This window comes from Orcinus orca, chromosome 16, assembly GCF_937001465.1.
Source record: "Orcinus orca chromosome 16, mOrcOrc1.1, whole genome shotgun sequence".
In the NCBI taxonomy this organism is placed as follows: domain Eukaryota; kingdom Metazoa; phylum Chordata; class Mammalia; order Artiodactyla; family Delphinidae; genus Orcinus; species Orcinus orca.
The window spans coordinates 82563685-82579422 of record NC_064574.1 but is presented as its reverse complement, the minus strand read 5'-3'; positions in this window follow the sequence as shown (position 1 = coordinate 82579422).

Genomic DNA, 15738 nt, shown 5'->3' with positions numbered 1-15738 from the left:
AAGTGGATCACAGCCACTGAGTGCCTTTGCGTCTACAATATTCATGCCTTAGTCAGGTGGAGGCTTTTGTATTTCTCAGGGTTTTCATATCTCTTTTATTTACCCTAAACACAACCATTTCAGGAAAGGAAGGCAAATGTAATAATTGACTCTTGAAGTAGCCTAAGGCAAGGGAAGAAAATATCATTTCTTGAGCATCTACTATGTGCTAGGAACTTTTCAATGACCACATCTACACTCCCGCTCCACTGCAAAGTTGAAGCATTACCCCTTTTATTGATAGGCAGACTGAGGCTCAAGGTGACACAGATTTTTGTCTCTTGGTGCAGAGCTCTCACCTCTGCAGGAAGCCATTTCCCAGCATTTTCCATTGGATTGAACCTGTTAGGACTGTCAGAAAAAGAAATCTTGTCTTATACTAGCTCCACCACCAAAGGGGATTGACTGGCTCATGTACTGGGAAGATTCAGAGGGAAGATGGATTTCTGGGTTGGTTTGATTCAGCAGCTCAACAATGTTATCAAGCACCCTGTTTTCATTCAGTCTTTGCCTTCCAAGATAGTAGCTTGGTCCATAAGCCTCTTCCCTCATGGTGGCAAAAAGGTCTCCAGGCCTTACAACTGCTACCATATCTCCTGTTGTGGCTCTTGCAGAAAAGCAAGGAAACTTTTCTCCACCCCGGAAGTTCCTAGCAAATTTTCCTTAGGTGTCATTGCTCCAAATTGGAACACATGTCCATTTCCAAGGTAATGTCAGGAAAGCTTTGGGCTGACCAGCTGAGGCCTGGGTCACCTGAAACAGTCACTGAGGCATGAGGGATGGGATCACCCTGACTGTCTAGATGGCCAGAGCTCACCCCGCGCAAAGGTGGCCAGCTCGGTGTTTCATGGGAGTCTGGTCCCGTTATGTGCTTGGAAGGGGGATGCCGGTGGGCAGCCAACAGAGCCCCCAGGGATGTTCATGGCTTATTTTCCATGTTCATAGGACTGAACAAACAGTTTTGCATATTCATTGAAGCAGAAGAGCCTCTGATTGGATGCATGGGTGCATTTCTGGCCTCTTAGGGAAGGAAACAACCAAATGAAGAGGCTCTCAGAGGACTTAGTGTCCTCGATGGTTTCTGGAGGACATTTTTTGGTCAATCCCAGCAGAACTGTGCAGTCAGAAACAGAGCCCACATCAGGACCTGTAATCACCTAATTAATTCAGGCACAGGGGTCCTTTGGCAGGTGGGAGGAGGGTAAGGTGGGTGCCTCTGCCGGGGCCGGCTGCACGAGGCCCTGGGCAGTCATGGCCGTAGGACAACTCACCCAGGTAGGGAGACTTAGGCACCCAGAGTGTTTGGTAAGGTGCTCAACTTGCCACCCAGCCTCCTCCAACCCAGAGGGCACATCAACTCCACTTTCATCAGATGCAGACAAAGAGAACTGTTAGTTAATTCTGAGCCCTAGGCTGTTCTGTGCATTTTCTCCTTTGCTGCCTGGAACTGGTTCAAGTTCACCCAGGTCCTGGCTTGGGGAGCGCCCACAGGCTCTTCTTGATTGCTTCATTCATTTACTTATCCAGTAGTCATTCTCTGAGCCAGGCACTGGGGGAGCAAAGACGGGTGGTGGCCCATACCCACTAGAGTGCAGGGTCAACTGGGGGAGGGGAGATGCTCGGGAGGGTGAATCGAGGTGCATCCAGGTAGAGAGAAGCTTGAGAAGCTTGGCTGTCCTGGGCGGGGTATGGGCGCTGAGCTCTGAAAGGACTTGGCATTGTTGAGGGATGGAGGCACAGTGGGAGGGGATGGGGACAGGTGGTGTGTGTGGACAAGAAGGGGCGGTGGTAGCAAATGAGACTATAGGGTAGGACTGAGGCTGGACAATAAAGGCCTCAGTAGAGATTCTCAAAGGAGTAGGAAATGCAGAGCCTGCCAAGCCTGTAGGCAGGCAGGTTTACAGGACCAAATGCGGCTGTCTGGCAGGCTGTGGTGGTGAGATGGAGCAAATCAAAGAGGAGGGCATGTGAGGAATGCTGGGTCAAGGCACAGATGATTTCCTAGTGGATGTAGGGGGTGGCCAGAGTCAAGGTTACCCTCAAGGTACCTGTATCTGGCTTAGAAAATTCAGTTAGAGGACAGAGGTGCGGGAGATGGGCTTGGGTGGGGGAGATGACGGTTCAGAATTGAGGTGCACTTGGGACACCCAGGATTGTCCAGAGGGCACAGCACAGATGCAGGGCAGGGATGGGGATGTGGGAGTTGGTGCACTGCCATTTTTATTTTGCACATTCCCTTCCAGCCTCTGTTCCTGTGAGAGGCAGTTACAGCTCCCGAGTACTGACAACCTGGGCCGAAGTCCAGCAAGTTAGTGAACCGAGTCTCATTTCCTGGTGCGACATGTGGATAACAGTCGCTACCCCACAAGGCTGTCTCAAGAATTCACTAAGATGATGAGCTCAGCTGGAGCCTGGCATGTGCCAGGCAGGCACACACGACACAGCCATGGCTGTTGCAATGACACGTCTACGCGGGTAGGATGGCTGTGGCATCAGGGACATCGCTTTCTAAACTACACCACCTCCCCAACCCCCAGACAGGAACAGTCCTGGTAGGCTGCCTCCATGGAAACCAAGGGAAGTGATGCCTCTGCTGTTCTCTGAGAGGGAGGCTTTGCTGTGGGAAATTCATTTTTCCAGGTGGCTCTCTCCATAATAGAAGCAGCCATGCTGCTTCACATCAAGCACGTGGGAAACACAATGTGGTCTCCTGACTGCCCTTCTCCCCTCCTTTCTGCTCTGGGGCCAGGACCACTGGACACAGGGTCAGGTGGTTTTTTGGTTTTGTTTTGTTTGGTGTTTCTTTGGTTTTGACAATTATTTTTTTTAACTTTTTATTTTATGGAGGATAGGTGATTAACAATGTTGTGTTAGTTTCAGGTGTACAGAAAAGTGATTCAGTTATACATGTATCTATTCTTTTTCAAATTCTTTTCCCATTTAGTTTGTTACAGAATACTGAGCAGAGTTCCCTGTGCTATACAGTAGGTCTGTGTTGGTCATCCATTTTAAATATATGGGCGTGTACCTGTCAATCCCAAACTCCCTAACTATCCCTACCCCCCACCCTTCCCCCCTGGTAACCATAAGTTCGTTCTCTAAGTCTGTGAGTCTGTTTCTATTTTGTAAATAATATTTGCAAACGATGTGACCAACAAGGGATTAGTCTCCAAGATTTACAAACAGCTCATGAAGCTTAATATCATAAAAACAAACAACCCAATCGAAAATGAGCAGAAGACCTAAATAGACATTTCCCCAAAGAAGGCATACAGATGGCCAAGAGGCACATGAAAAGGTGTTCAACATCACTAATTACTAGAGAAATGCAAATCAAAACTACAATGAGATATCACCTCATACCAGTCAGAATGGCTATCATCGAAAAATCCACAAACCATCAATGCTGGAGAGAGTGTGGAGGGAAGGGAACCCTCCTACACTGTTGATGGGAATGTAAATTGGTGCAGCCACTGGGGAGAACAGTATGGCGGTTCCTTAAAAAACTAAAAATAGGGCTTCCCTGGTGGTGCAGTGGTTAAGAATCCGCCTGCCAATGCAGGGGACGTGGGTTCGAGCCCTGGTCCGGGAAGATCCCACATGCCGTGGAGCAACTAAGCCCGTGCGCCACAACTACTGAGCCTGTGCTCTAGAGCCTGTGAGCCACAACTACTGAGCCCGCGTGCCTAGAGCCTGTGCTCCACAACAAGAGAAGCCACCACAAGGAGAAGCCCGTGCCCTGCAACAGAGTAGCCCCCACTTGCTGCAACTGGAGAAGAGCCCACACGCAGCAATGAAGACCCAACGCAGCCAAAAATAAATAAATTAAATAAATAAATTTTAAAAACCCCAACAACTAAAAATAGAGCTACCATATAACCCTGCGATCCCACTCCTGGGCATATCGCTGGAGAAAAACATGGTTTGAAAGGATACATGCACCCCAATGTTCATTGCAGCACTGTTTACAATAGCCAAGACATGGAAGCAACCTAAATGTCCATCGACAGAGGAATGGATAAAGAAGATGTGAGAGATATATATATATAATGGAATAGTGCTCAGCCATTGAAAAGAATGAAATAATGCCATTTGCAGCAACATGGATGGACCTAGAGATTCTCATGAAGTAAGTCTGACAGAGAAAGACAAATATCATGTAATATTGCTTACATGCGGAATCCAAAAAAAAATGATACAAATGAACTTATTTATAAAACAGGGTCAGGTGGTTTTACATAATGTAATTAACTCACACAATAGAGGATTGTTCTGCAATGCGGCACCGGCACCAACACCCTGATCCATCAGTGCTTCAAGCAAAGGGAGCTGCCTGACCCTCGGGAATGACAGGCACTGCTTGGACATTCAGACAGCTTGCTCTGGCTTTAGACAATGACAAGTGTACGTCGAACCCAGCAGAACGGCTGATCCAAATCTCCTACTCTGGTGACTCGTGAGTTCAGTGGAAATAAAGGGCAGAGACAAATAGCGAAGGCCTTGCCCTCACCATGGGGCTGATGGGACCCAGGCTGCAGGGACCGCCTGGGGGTCCTACCTCAGGACTTCTGTGTGTCCAGAGCGTCAGGATCTATTTAGCTCTGGCCTCAGTCAGACCTCAAAGGCTGTTCCCAAAACACTATCCAAAATTCAAGGGATGGGTTGAGGATCAGTGGTGAGAAGAATTTTTCCAGTGTAAATTCAATAACATCTGGTTGGCTCGCATCGGTTGTATTCCGTATAGTTTCTCTGATACCTCACCAGAAGAATACTAAACAGAGGGTTTGGCTTACACCTTTGATAATGCCAACAGAACGAGAGGCACGCATCTGAGGATCTATGAGGCTCTGGCAGGCATTCCGTCCACAGTATATTTGGCAGGTTCTTCATTCACCAGCATGATTAACCCCCCTCTGTGGACTCGGCAGTAGGCCAGTAGCTGTGGGGGCTAAACAGGCACCCTGGATGGACAGATGGATGAATGAGTGAATGAATGAATGAACGAATGAAGAGCAGGACATGTGTCCTGTCCTCAAGCCATCGCATGATTCCTCACATTTCCTTGCCTTGTTGTAACTAACTGGCAGCATTTTCGCTTACCTGTCCTGTCTGGTCCATGTTGTAAATGCTTCGGTAGAGTCAGTCACAGTGTGTGAACATCTGTCTGTCCTCCTACCAACACCAGGTGAGGCATGATGACTTCCTGGTTCCCTATGAGCAGCTTCACTTTTCTGTGTTTTAGCTGAATTTTGCTGGCAGAAATGACAGCCCAGTGTCTGGGGGCAGAATTTAACCCCAAGTAGACTTTGTGTCTCAGACAATAGCAGACACTTCCCTTTCACTTGGTTTATTAGATCCTACCCTAGGCGGAAGAGTGGGCTACTCCCCACTCCTGGAGGGTGTGCACCACACTAGAGAAAATCTTAAGACAACGCATGGGGAAGGAAGTGCTGGGTGGAGCAGGGCAGACTAGGGACACTCTTCATTTGAGCAAGGTGTGCCACCTGGGAAAGTTATTGCCAAGGACTCTTGCTGAGACACGCTGCCAACACCAGAATTGAAATCCAGGGTGCCAATTAATTTTGATTCCCATGACAACCGACAGGGTGAGCCCCACCTCCCCCCAGGCAGGGAAGTATCTCTACAAGAGGCCTGGGGGAGAGAGAAGAACAGGGCATTAGAAAGGACGAGCGAGGATGCCACTTTGGTGGCCCTGGCCAGGACCTCAAAGGTCCTTGAAGGGGGTGGGGTCCAAAATGCCTTCCTTCCATTGCGATCCTGAAGACCAGGAAATTCCCAGAAGAATCCACTGGGGCATGCCTACTCTGTTCAGGGGAGGGAGAGGAAAGAGTTCAGGCCAGGGATGAGGAACTGAGGCTGGGGCAATCTCACTTAAATATCGTTAGCTAACTTTGTGATGTCTGGAGGTCACACTGGCTTCGAGAATGTCACAGTTCTTAGGTCCTGAGTTCCAGAGGAACCACTGATTGATGGGGGGTGGGGTGTCTTAGCTCGAATTTAAATGTACACATGTACTGAGGTTGGCTAATTTAAGAGAAGGCAAAACAAAAGAAAATATGTGTGTCTTGGAGGAACCCTTGATCCACAGCTGCTGGCCTTTGCTTTGAGATATTTCTGGCTCGCATTCAACAGTCTGTACTAATTGACATTTGTCTGTTTTTCCTCTGTGAAGGCTGCCATCCCTGTGTCATTAGGACACTGGCACCACAACTATTTCTGATCCTGAGCGGTAGTTTCTTTCTGTCAGGGCCAACGCTGCAGCAATTATCATAAAAGAAAAAACAGTCGGATAAGGAACTTGCTTTGCAGGCTTAACGAAATTAATAGACTAGTCTCGTGACCAGAAAGACTTCCCTTTTATCAGCACCAGAAAGTTCTCAGGCATCTGTCTGCATAGTACAAAAGGAGCCCAGATCTCTTTATTTCTGTTCAACTCCTTTCCCCCACCCCCAAACCCTGGCTCAGTGTTAGAGAAGACACACTCAACAGCAACAAGATGACTGCCCTGACAAAGAAGCAGAGAGCCTGGGAGATGTATCTGAAAGGCTAGTGAGAGGAGCTCATTTTTCTGATTCCATTATGGGCACCATCGGTTGGAGAAGCAATTTTTAAAAAGTATTCCATCTTCACACAGTGTAAGGTTTTGAAGTGTTTGCCCCCAATTACTGCAGCAGTGGATTAATTTGGAAATAAGGAAAAACTTTGGGTGAGGTAGAGAGGGCTACTCTGGTGGGAGGCTGGGGGCACACTTCCCAGGTAGCCAAGTTAATGGGGATTAATGAGCTGCCAGAGCAGAAGAATCAGCTGTGCCCTTGGCAACCAGCCTGAACATGCTTCACAGAAGGCCCAGGGATGCCTCCCTGTCCTGAGAAGCTGAGGCCTTCGTTCTCAAGCACGCCTGGTATGGCTTCCTCCTCCAGGATGATGGTGGCATCAGTGGTGTGTGCCCCTCAGCTCACGGCTAGGAGGAGCCTCCCCAGTGGGGCTGTGGATGAGCATAGCCTCATGGTCACAGCATCACCCTCCCTCCCCCATGAGGGACAATGGAAATGATCCACATGGGACAGGCTGACCCAAGACAAAACTGGGTCTAGACTTCACTGCTCATTAGCCTTAGACAGATCCTTTACCCTCAATGAGCCTCGGTTTTCTCATCTATAAAATGGGCACAGTGATGGCACCTACGTAAAAGGGTAGTGAGGATTAAATAAGATATCAGATGTGAAATCAGAAGCTGTACAGTGCTCTTACACTTGCCATATTGTTTTTAGCTGCTGTCCACTGTGCTGTGTCAATGGCACCTTTGGGAAGAAGAAAGGAGTGGGGAGAGTCCAAGAGGAACAGAGACTGCTTCTGATGCCCCAACGCCATCTTCTCCTCCCATCCCAGTCACTAGAGGCCTGAGCGTGCTCTGGCAGCCATTCCTGATCTGAGTTAGGATTCTTCTACCTTCATGAAAAAGTGAGATGGAAACGCCCAGGAACCTCCTGCTTCCTCTGGGGCTTCGTCAGGTGCTCCCACCTGGGGGCAGTCCCTGTCCTTCTCATAGCCAAAGACCGTGAACAACTTGATGGCAGGAACCAGGCCACTCAGCTGATGCATGGGGACCACACAATGTGGTCCACATGGCCGCTTTGCTGAAGGAGGAGCTGAGTCCCCAAGGGCCCCCCCCAGGAGATGAAAGTTGTTTCACATTTCTGTCTGATTTCCTATTATCATGCCCCCAACCTGTAAAATGCTGTTAAAAATGCTCCAGCAGACCCTGGCGGACACCAATTAACCTCAGAAACAGAAACAGGAAAGGAAACGGCACTGCAGCAGGATGGATCTCCCTGTCCCCTCCCCATCAGTGATTTGGAGATGAAGAGGGCACATTTTGCTCGCTTATTGAATGTGTAGCAAAAAAAATCAGTAAAAGCTGAACAGAACAGTCAGTGGAGGGTCAAGTGTTCGCTTCTGAATGGTGCTCGGGCAACAGGCACAGTGCCTGCTCACAGAAACAGCGCTGTCTGCACAGATGAACAGGACACAACAGCCTCCTCGGGTGGCGTGCCCGATCAGGGTGGTGCACCAAGGCTGGGAGCAGGGGTTGAGGAGATGCCGTGGGAGGAAGGCAGAGGCTGGCTGGGCAATCAGCTGGGGAAGGTGGGGGCTGGGGCGGGAATTCTGGCACCTAGACAGCCAGGAGGCCGTTTCTTTGCTGGTCTCCAAGCAAATAGAGAAAGCACCGCCTGGTCAGTGGGTGTGATCCTTGTGATGTCTGCATAACGGCCCCCATGAATTCACGCTCAGAGCCAGCATGACTCATGGCCTTGAATCAGCCATTGTTGAGCCTGAGGGAGGCAAAAGGGAAAACAATGGAAAAAGGTGTTGGGAAGAGAAAGTCCTGTTCTGTCCTCCTGTGAGAAGTGCCCATTTGGCAGAGTCACGGCAGGGACAATGGTATAGGAGATGCCCTTGAGAATTTTCCGACTGTCAGGCTGAGAGGCAGAGAGGAGTGGGGAAGTCGCTGTCACTGACAATGGGAGGAGCAGAGCAAGAATCCACTCTTTAACAGGTATTTATTAAACTTCTCTCTGAGACAAGCACCGTTCTAGGCACTGCAGATACCCTGGTGATCAAGACATCGTCCTTCTCATGGCGCTTTGTGGGGACACAGACAATGAAAACGGGTGCTGTCACATTACTTTTCCTTAAGCTCCTGGAAGCCAATACTCAGTTCCACATAGTGTGTTGAGATCACTGGAAAAATTCTGTCTTAGTGCATTTGGGCTGTTATAACAAGATACCATAGACTGGGTGGCTTATGAACAACAAACATATCTTTCTTACAGTTCTGGAAGCTGGGAAGTCCAGGATCTCGGTGCCAAGACATCTGGTATTTAGTGAGAGTTCCCTCGTTCACAGACGGCGCCTACTCCCGGGACCTCACTTGGTGGAAGGAGCTAGGGTGCTCTTTGGGTCTCTTTTATTAGGGCACGAATCCCATGTCTGAGGGCTCTGTCCTCCTGACCTAATCACCTCCTAAAGGCTCCACCTTCTAATGCCATCACCTTTGGTGGTAGGTTTCAACATATGAATTTGGGTGGGGGGGAACACAACCATTCAGACCATAGAAGATTCTAAGATGAATAAATAATACATGGTCCCTGCCCTTGAGGAGTAGCCGCCTCAAGGAGGAGCTAGCGGGGCAGTAGTGAAGCATCCCAAAAGAACAGGATAGTAAGGGAAAGACGATTCACCTTGGAGGGCTAAATTATAGACTCGAGACCTCCTGCATCAGAGCTGAGGAGGCAAAGTCACCTTAAGAGAGAGTCCTCAGTCAGCAGGACTGTAATTGAATTTAATGCTTAACTTCTATAAAGAAATATTGTGTTGAGCAGAAGGAAAGTCACTGGAGAGGATCCGCTCCCCAACCTGTCCCGGCACTGCCTGGAGATTCGGTGGCACCCTGGTCTAGTCCCCAGTGCAGGGATGTTCTCGTGGCACAGAGGCACTTCCTGGGCTACCTGTGGGTGGCAGGTAGCATTATTTGTACAGAATTCTTCCTTCCTTTTCTGCCCTTGCTGTGGCTTCCCTGAGAGGGAATCTACTCCCCACTGGCTGCCTTTGGCCTTGGCTTGCTTCAGCCAATGGAATGCTAGTGGACATGATATGAGCAGGGCTTTCAACACCCTTGCATGGTTTGCCTGCCTCTTATGCTCCTGCCATTTGCCAGGAGAAGAGTTTCCCCTAGTAAACCCTTTCAGTCTGGGTCCCAGAATGAGACACACATGGAGCTGACCTGAACCCAACCTGCAGCCTGAAACAGAGCCTATGGAGTCCACCTGCAAACATGTGAATAGAAAATTAACACTGTTGCTGTAGGTCACTAAGCTGTTAGGTTTGTTACGCAGCATCACCATTCTGGAAACCCGACTGATACATAGAGCCCAATGTGGGTAAATGCTCTAATCTCAGAAGTGGCATAATTGCTCATTTCTGCTCTGGTTCCTGGCTCACTAAGCCACCTTCTACTTATAGTTTAGCTTCCTATACAGTGTGCCAATCAGAGAGAAGGAGCTTGTTGGGTCTACGTTAATTTTATTAGTTTGATTTCTCCTCATTAATTATCATGTTGGCTTTCCACATCAGTCTTGTGAGTGGTTAAGAGAGGCAGGCTTGAGGCTGATCCCCTCTGAGACCCTGGCAAAGTTCCTCATGTGGGGCTGCCGTGTGTGACTGAACACTGCACCCTGGTGAAGGCCCTGAGGCCATGTCCATGGAGCCTCCTTGTGGCTTGACAGCCAGCCAGCCTTCCTCAAGCCATACAGCCTAGCAGCCAGAGACACTCTTCAAAGACAAGTTCACAAATCACTGTAACACCAGGTAGCATCACCAAGATGAGATAATCATGCCTGATTACAGCAGTGGCTCTCAATTCAGGGAGGGGGATGTATCATATGATATAAAATCTCATCATTTCCAGTGGCAGGGTCCTAATGAGGGGGGTTGGAGGGTGGTGTATAATCATGGTAACAATCCCTGGTCTCACCCCATTGCCAGTTGATGACCGCTGTGTTGACAGGATCAGAAAAGCTTTGTGGGGGACGCACCATCCAAGATGAGCTTTGGAGGAGGGGTAGAATTTTGTGATGCAAAGATGGGGGTGGTGGGGACTGCAGATGGAGAGAATGGTATAGGCAGTAGCATGGCCAGCAGCAAGATGTGTGTGCAGAATGAGTTTGGGGAACAGCAAGGCAAGCTGACCTCTGTGGCTAGTGGACAGGACACAAGCTGAGACTGTGGGAGACTTGAAGCTGGGCAGTCAGGCCTGTGCATCATGGAGGGTCCAAACGCCTGGCTGTGGTATGAATGCTCTGAGGGGTGGGCAATGACAAGGCACAGACCTTGGCTCCTTGCACCATAGTCCAGGGCCCTTCAGGCAGGCCAGGCAAGCAGACCAAGATTCCAGGGGCCTGGTATGATCCTGCTGCCCCGAGAACCTGGGCCCACTCCAGTGGCTGCAGCCCCTAGCCGGAGGAACATCTTGTCTGGAGCTCGGGGAGGGAAGGCAGGCCAGCACTGACCTCACTGCATCCCACCAGCTTTGCTTGGCCTGACTGATCTCTGCTCGTCCCTGTGTCTGCCTGGCTGTCAGCCTCAGCTCTGGGCGCACTGGTGTGTGGTTTGCTTCTCTGGCAATGGTGTGTCCCCAGTGACCACGGCTGCCCCTGAGGTGCGAGCCAGTAAGCAATGCCCAGCAGCCCCTGGGCTGGCTCCCGGCCCCTGGACGGGGCATCAGTCCTGCTCTTCCTTCTACCTTCTTGGAAGAGAAGAGACTGGGCAGACCCGAGCTCAGGGGAAAATTGTCTCCACTGAGCCTGGTCACTTCCCCCAACTTCCCTGTCTCAATAAAGATCCACGTGGCATGAGGGAGGGGCTTAGGCTCTGTGAGCCATGTCGGACTCAACATGTAGGACTTGCAAAGAGGGTCAGATACTTCTATGAGCCAAGGCCTCTGCCTGTCTACCCTTGGCCTCTGGCTGTCCAAGCTGCTTCCAGAGATGATTCTGTCTAGAGAAACCAATCTATTCATTCATGCCTTCAACAAGCACTTCCTGAGCATGGCCGGGCACTGTGCTGGGCCTTGGCAGGACAGTGATAAACAAGACAGACCAGGCCCCTGAGCTGACCCTCTGGTGAGGCATATCTGGGCCTGCAAGGCAGTTCTGCACCAATGATGAAGAAAGAAATCTGGTGCCCATTTTGGGCTGGGCTGTAGTTGGCAAGTCCTTAGCTGTGGCTGAGAGCCTGGAGCCCATTGAGCAGTACTGATTAGATTCCATGGCAAATGGGACATTCTCTGCCTGACAAGGGGGGGGGGGAAGGACATGTGCCACCACCCCATCACTGTCCTCCAGGCCTGTCCTGTCTTGATCTGTGCCCCACCTGACTTCCAGTGCCTCCTTCTTCCCACTCTACCCCTTCAAGCCCTCGAACTCCATTTTAACCAAATTCCACACACTTAAAAATGTTATAATGCTGTGCACTGGGGAGAGAAGTGGATGTGGTTTGCCCTGGTTTGTGAAGCCACTGAGAAGGCTCCACCTTGTATTCAGTGGCAGAACTGCCATCCAGGCAGCCCTGCAACAAGACTGTGTCCCTCCCACTAAGGGCCAAAGATGGGTGGTTTGGTAGGAAAAGCTCTTTAAAATTTTTGCGTGGATGACAACCTGCAGTGAACTCAGATAAAAACAGAAAGGTGCTGAGTAAATATTAGCCTGTCTCCCCCTACACTGTCTTGACTGGTCTTATCAACAGAAGGTACTCAATACTTTCTGGTTGAATTGCTCTGCTTTCAGTCCTTTCCCATCCAGAATGTTTCAGAGTCTATGCAGGGAGGATTTGTCCCTATGCAGGGAGAGGCCATAGCAGTGAGAGGCCCGCATACTGCAAAAAAAAACAAAAAAAACAAAAAAACAAAACCGGATTGTTTGGGTTTTCTTGAGTTCTTTAGTGTTCTTTATATCTTCTACATACAAGTCCTTTATCACAATATATTTTTACTTTGTATAGTCAGTTATCTCTTAGAACAATTTAAAATAAGAAAAAAGTGTTTAAAACATTTACCTTGTCTTAAACTATTTTTGGAGATCTTAATATCTTTGTGTAGATTCAAATTTCTGTCTGATATCCTATTTCTTCTGCCTGAAGGATTTTCTTTAATTTTTTTTTTTTTTTTTTTTTTTTGCGGTACGCGGGCCTCTCACTGTTGTGGTCTCTCCCGTTGCGGAGCACAGGCTCCGGATGCGCAGGCTCAGAGGCCATGGTTCACGGGCGCAGCCGCTCCGCGGCACGTGGGATCCTCCCGGACCAGGGCACGAACCTGTGTCCCCTGCATCGGCAGGCGGACTCCCAACCACTGCGCCACCAGGGAAGCCCTAATATTTCTTGTATTATAGATATGCAGATAATGAATACTCTCTGCTTTTATTTGTCTGGAAGAGTCTTTATGTTTATTTTTAAAAGATATAATTCTGGGGTAACAGTTTTTTTTCTCTCAGTACTTTAAAGGTGTCACTCCATTATCTTCTGGCTTACATAGTTTCTGTTGAGAAGTCTTCTATAATTATTATATTTATGCTTCTGTATATGATGTCTGTTTTCCTCTAGCCTTCAAGATTCCCTCTTGAACACTGGTTCTCAGAAATTTAAATAGGATGTGTCTGAGTTTTTTGTTTGCTAGTATTTTGTGGGTGGGCTATTTATTCTTATGTGGTTCTCTGATCTTCTTGGGTTTGTAATTTGATGTTATTTTCTTTTTGTAAAATTATTGGCCATTATCTCCACAAATATCTGTTCTGCCTCACTGTCTCTTTTTTCCTTCTGAGATTCCAATTACACTTATGTTAGACCTTTCATTATTGTCCAAAACCAATTGGATGCTCTGTCTTTTAAAATATTTTTTACTCTTTTATTTTTAATTTTACTCTTTTCTTTGTGTTTCAGTTTGGGTAATTTCCATTGACCTCCCTTAAAAGTTCACTTTCCTTTACTCAGCACTGTCTAGTATTCTGATGAGATCTTTGAAGGCATTCTTCTCCTCTTTATTACTGCTTTAAATTTTCCCCTAACATTTAGAGTTGACTCTTTCTTATAGTTTCCACCATCTCTCTGCTAAAATTTCTCATTTGTTCATGAATGCTATTTACCTTTTCTACCAGAGTATAGATTAACCACAGTTATTTTAAAATCTCTGTCTCAGAGTTCTAGCATCTGGGTCATCTCTGTCTGGTTCTTTTGATGGCTATGTCTCTTGATAGTGGGTGTTTCCACTTGCTTTTTGTGTGTCTTGTAATTTTTGCTTGAATGTCAGACATGCTGTGTAGAACGGTAGAGACTGAAATAAATACTTATGCCTGAAGCGCAAGCCTTTTCTTCTGCTTGGTTGCTGGTGTGGGGGTTGAGCCAATCTCATCAGGAATGAAACTGGGTTTGGGTTTTGCTGTCACTGCAGTTACCTTCAGTGTACTACCTGTTTCACATTTTTCTGGAGGTGCCTTGTGCTTAGGGTGGTAGCTGGATGCTGAAAGATTTTTCCTCCATGTTCCTGTGACACGCTCAGCTTCCAGCCTTCCTTATGTGTCTGCACCTCAGAGAGGGTTTCCGTGTTCCTGCCTCTCCCCCTGCAGTAGACTGCTGTCACTGCCACTTACTGTTTGCTAGTCTTGGGGTGGTGGACAAAAATATTTTCTGTTTCCTGGTCCAGCTTCAATCCTAGGTAGGCCTTGTATCCCTGGGTCTTGGGGCTGGAGCTTTTTCAGTGATCCAGCCCACCTTCCTATGGCAGCCAAGCTCTGCCTTGTATCTTTAGTGGGTCTTTTGAGGGAGAGAGCTTCCTCTTCCTTTAGCAGCAGTAGGAGACATCTAATGGTATTAGTATAAGATTCTGGGCTCAGAATGATTTCTTGACCTTTTCCCAGGGGTAGATTTTTATTCTTTTACCCTTCTGCCACCTGCAATAGGTCTTTGCCTATGTTCTGGTGATGACAGAGTTTTCTGCCCATCCCCTAGCAGCACAAGGCCTTTATTCCAAAGTACCTAAGAGTCCTGAGCACTGATCTTTATGCCTCTGCCACAGTGGCAGTGCTCCATGCCTGTGAGGCTTGCTCTAGTTTTCCAATCTGTGTCCAATCTTTTGTATGAGCTTCCAGTGGAGGTCTGTGGAATAGAGCTTGCAAGTGGGAGTTTGCACCCATGGTTCTATACTCTAATACAAGCCCTCTCTTGGTTTTTAGAGGTTTGTTAAAAAAGTTTACCTGAATTCTTCTTACCCATTTGTATGGCACCTGGCCTTTTCCTCCTGTGCTCTACCACAGTTGATTCAGTGCTTGTATCCCATTTTTCCTTGGAAGGGCCCATCTTTCCTTAGATTTCAGACTGCTCAGTTGCCCAGCAACCTAAGTTTTCTGATGGGTTCAAGAAAAGTTATGATTCTCTTGTTGTTAGGGCAGGAGTGACATTCTTTCTGGCTTTCTGCATCCAAGGCAGAAACAGAATTCCAGTTTGTACATTTTGAACGGGAAGGAACAAGAGAAGCAGTGAAGGAACCTGAGTGGAATCAGAGAGATTTTTCACTAATGGAGAAGCAGAATGCCTGAGGGTTCCATTCTTCAGTAGACCCAGGGTACAGTAATTCAGGACAAGGATGAGGGATGTTGCTAAATCACATGAGGCAGAAAGGCTTGACTCAATTAGTTAACAGGTGTAGCGATTCATTTAGACAAAGGCAGAACCATTTACTGGGTTGCCCAAAAAGTGCCTTCAGTTTTTTAAGTAAAAATAAAAGACACATTTTTCATTTTCACCAAGAACTTTATTGAAAAACATATTCACCCTTTTGTTCCACTACCTTCTGCCATATTTTAGGCAACTTCATAATTCCACCTTCCCAAAACTTTTTCTCTTTTTGAGCAAAGAACTTTTCCAGATGTCTTTTACAGTTTTCCAGGGAATTTAAATTTTTTCCATTAAGAGAATTTTGTAAAGACCAAAATAAGTGGAAATCCGAAGGTATTCTGGGGAATACGGCAGATGAATCAGAACTTCCCAGCCAAGCTGAAACACTTTTTGCCTGGTCATCAAAGAAACATGCGGTCTTGCATTTTCCTGATGGAAAATTATGCATTTTCTGTT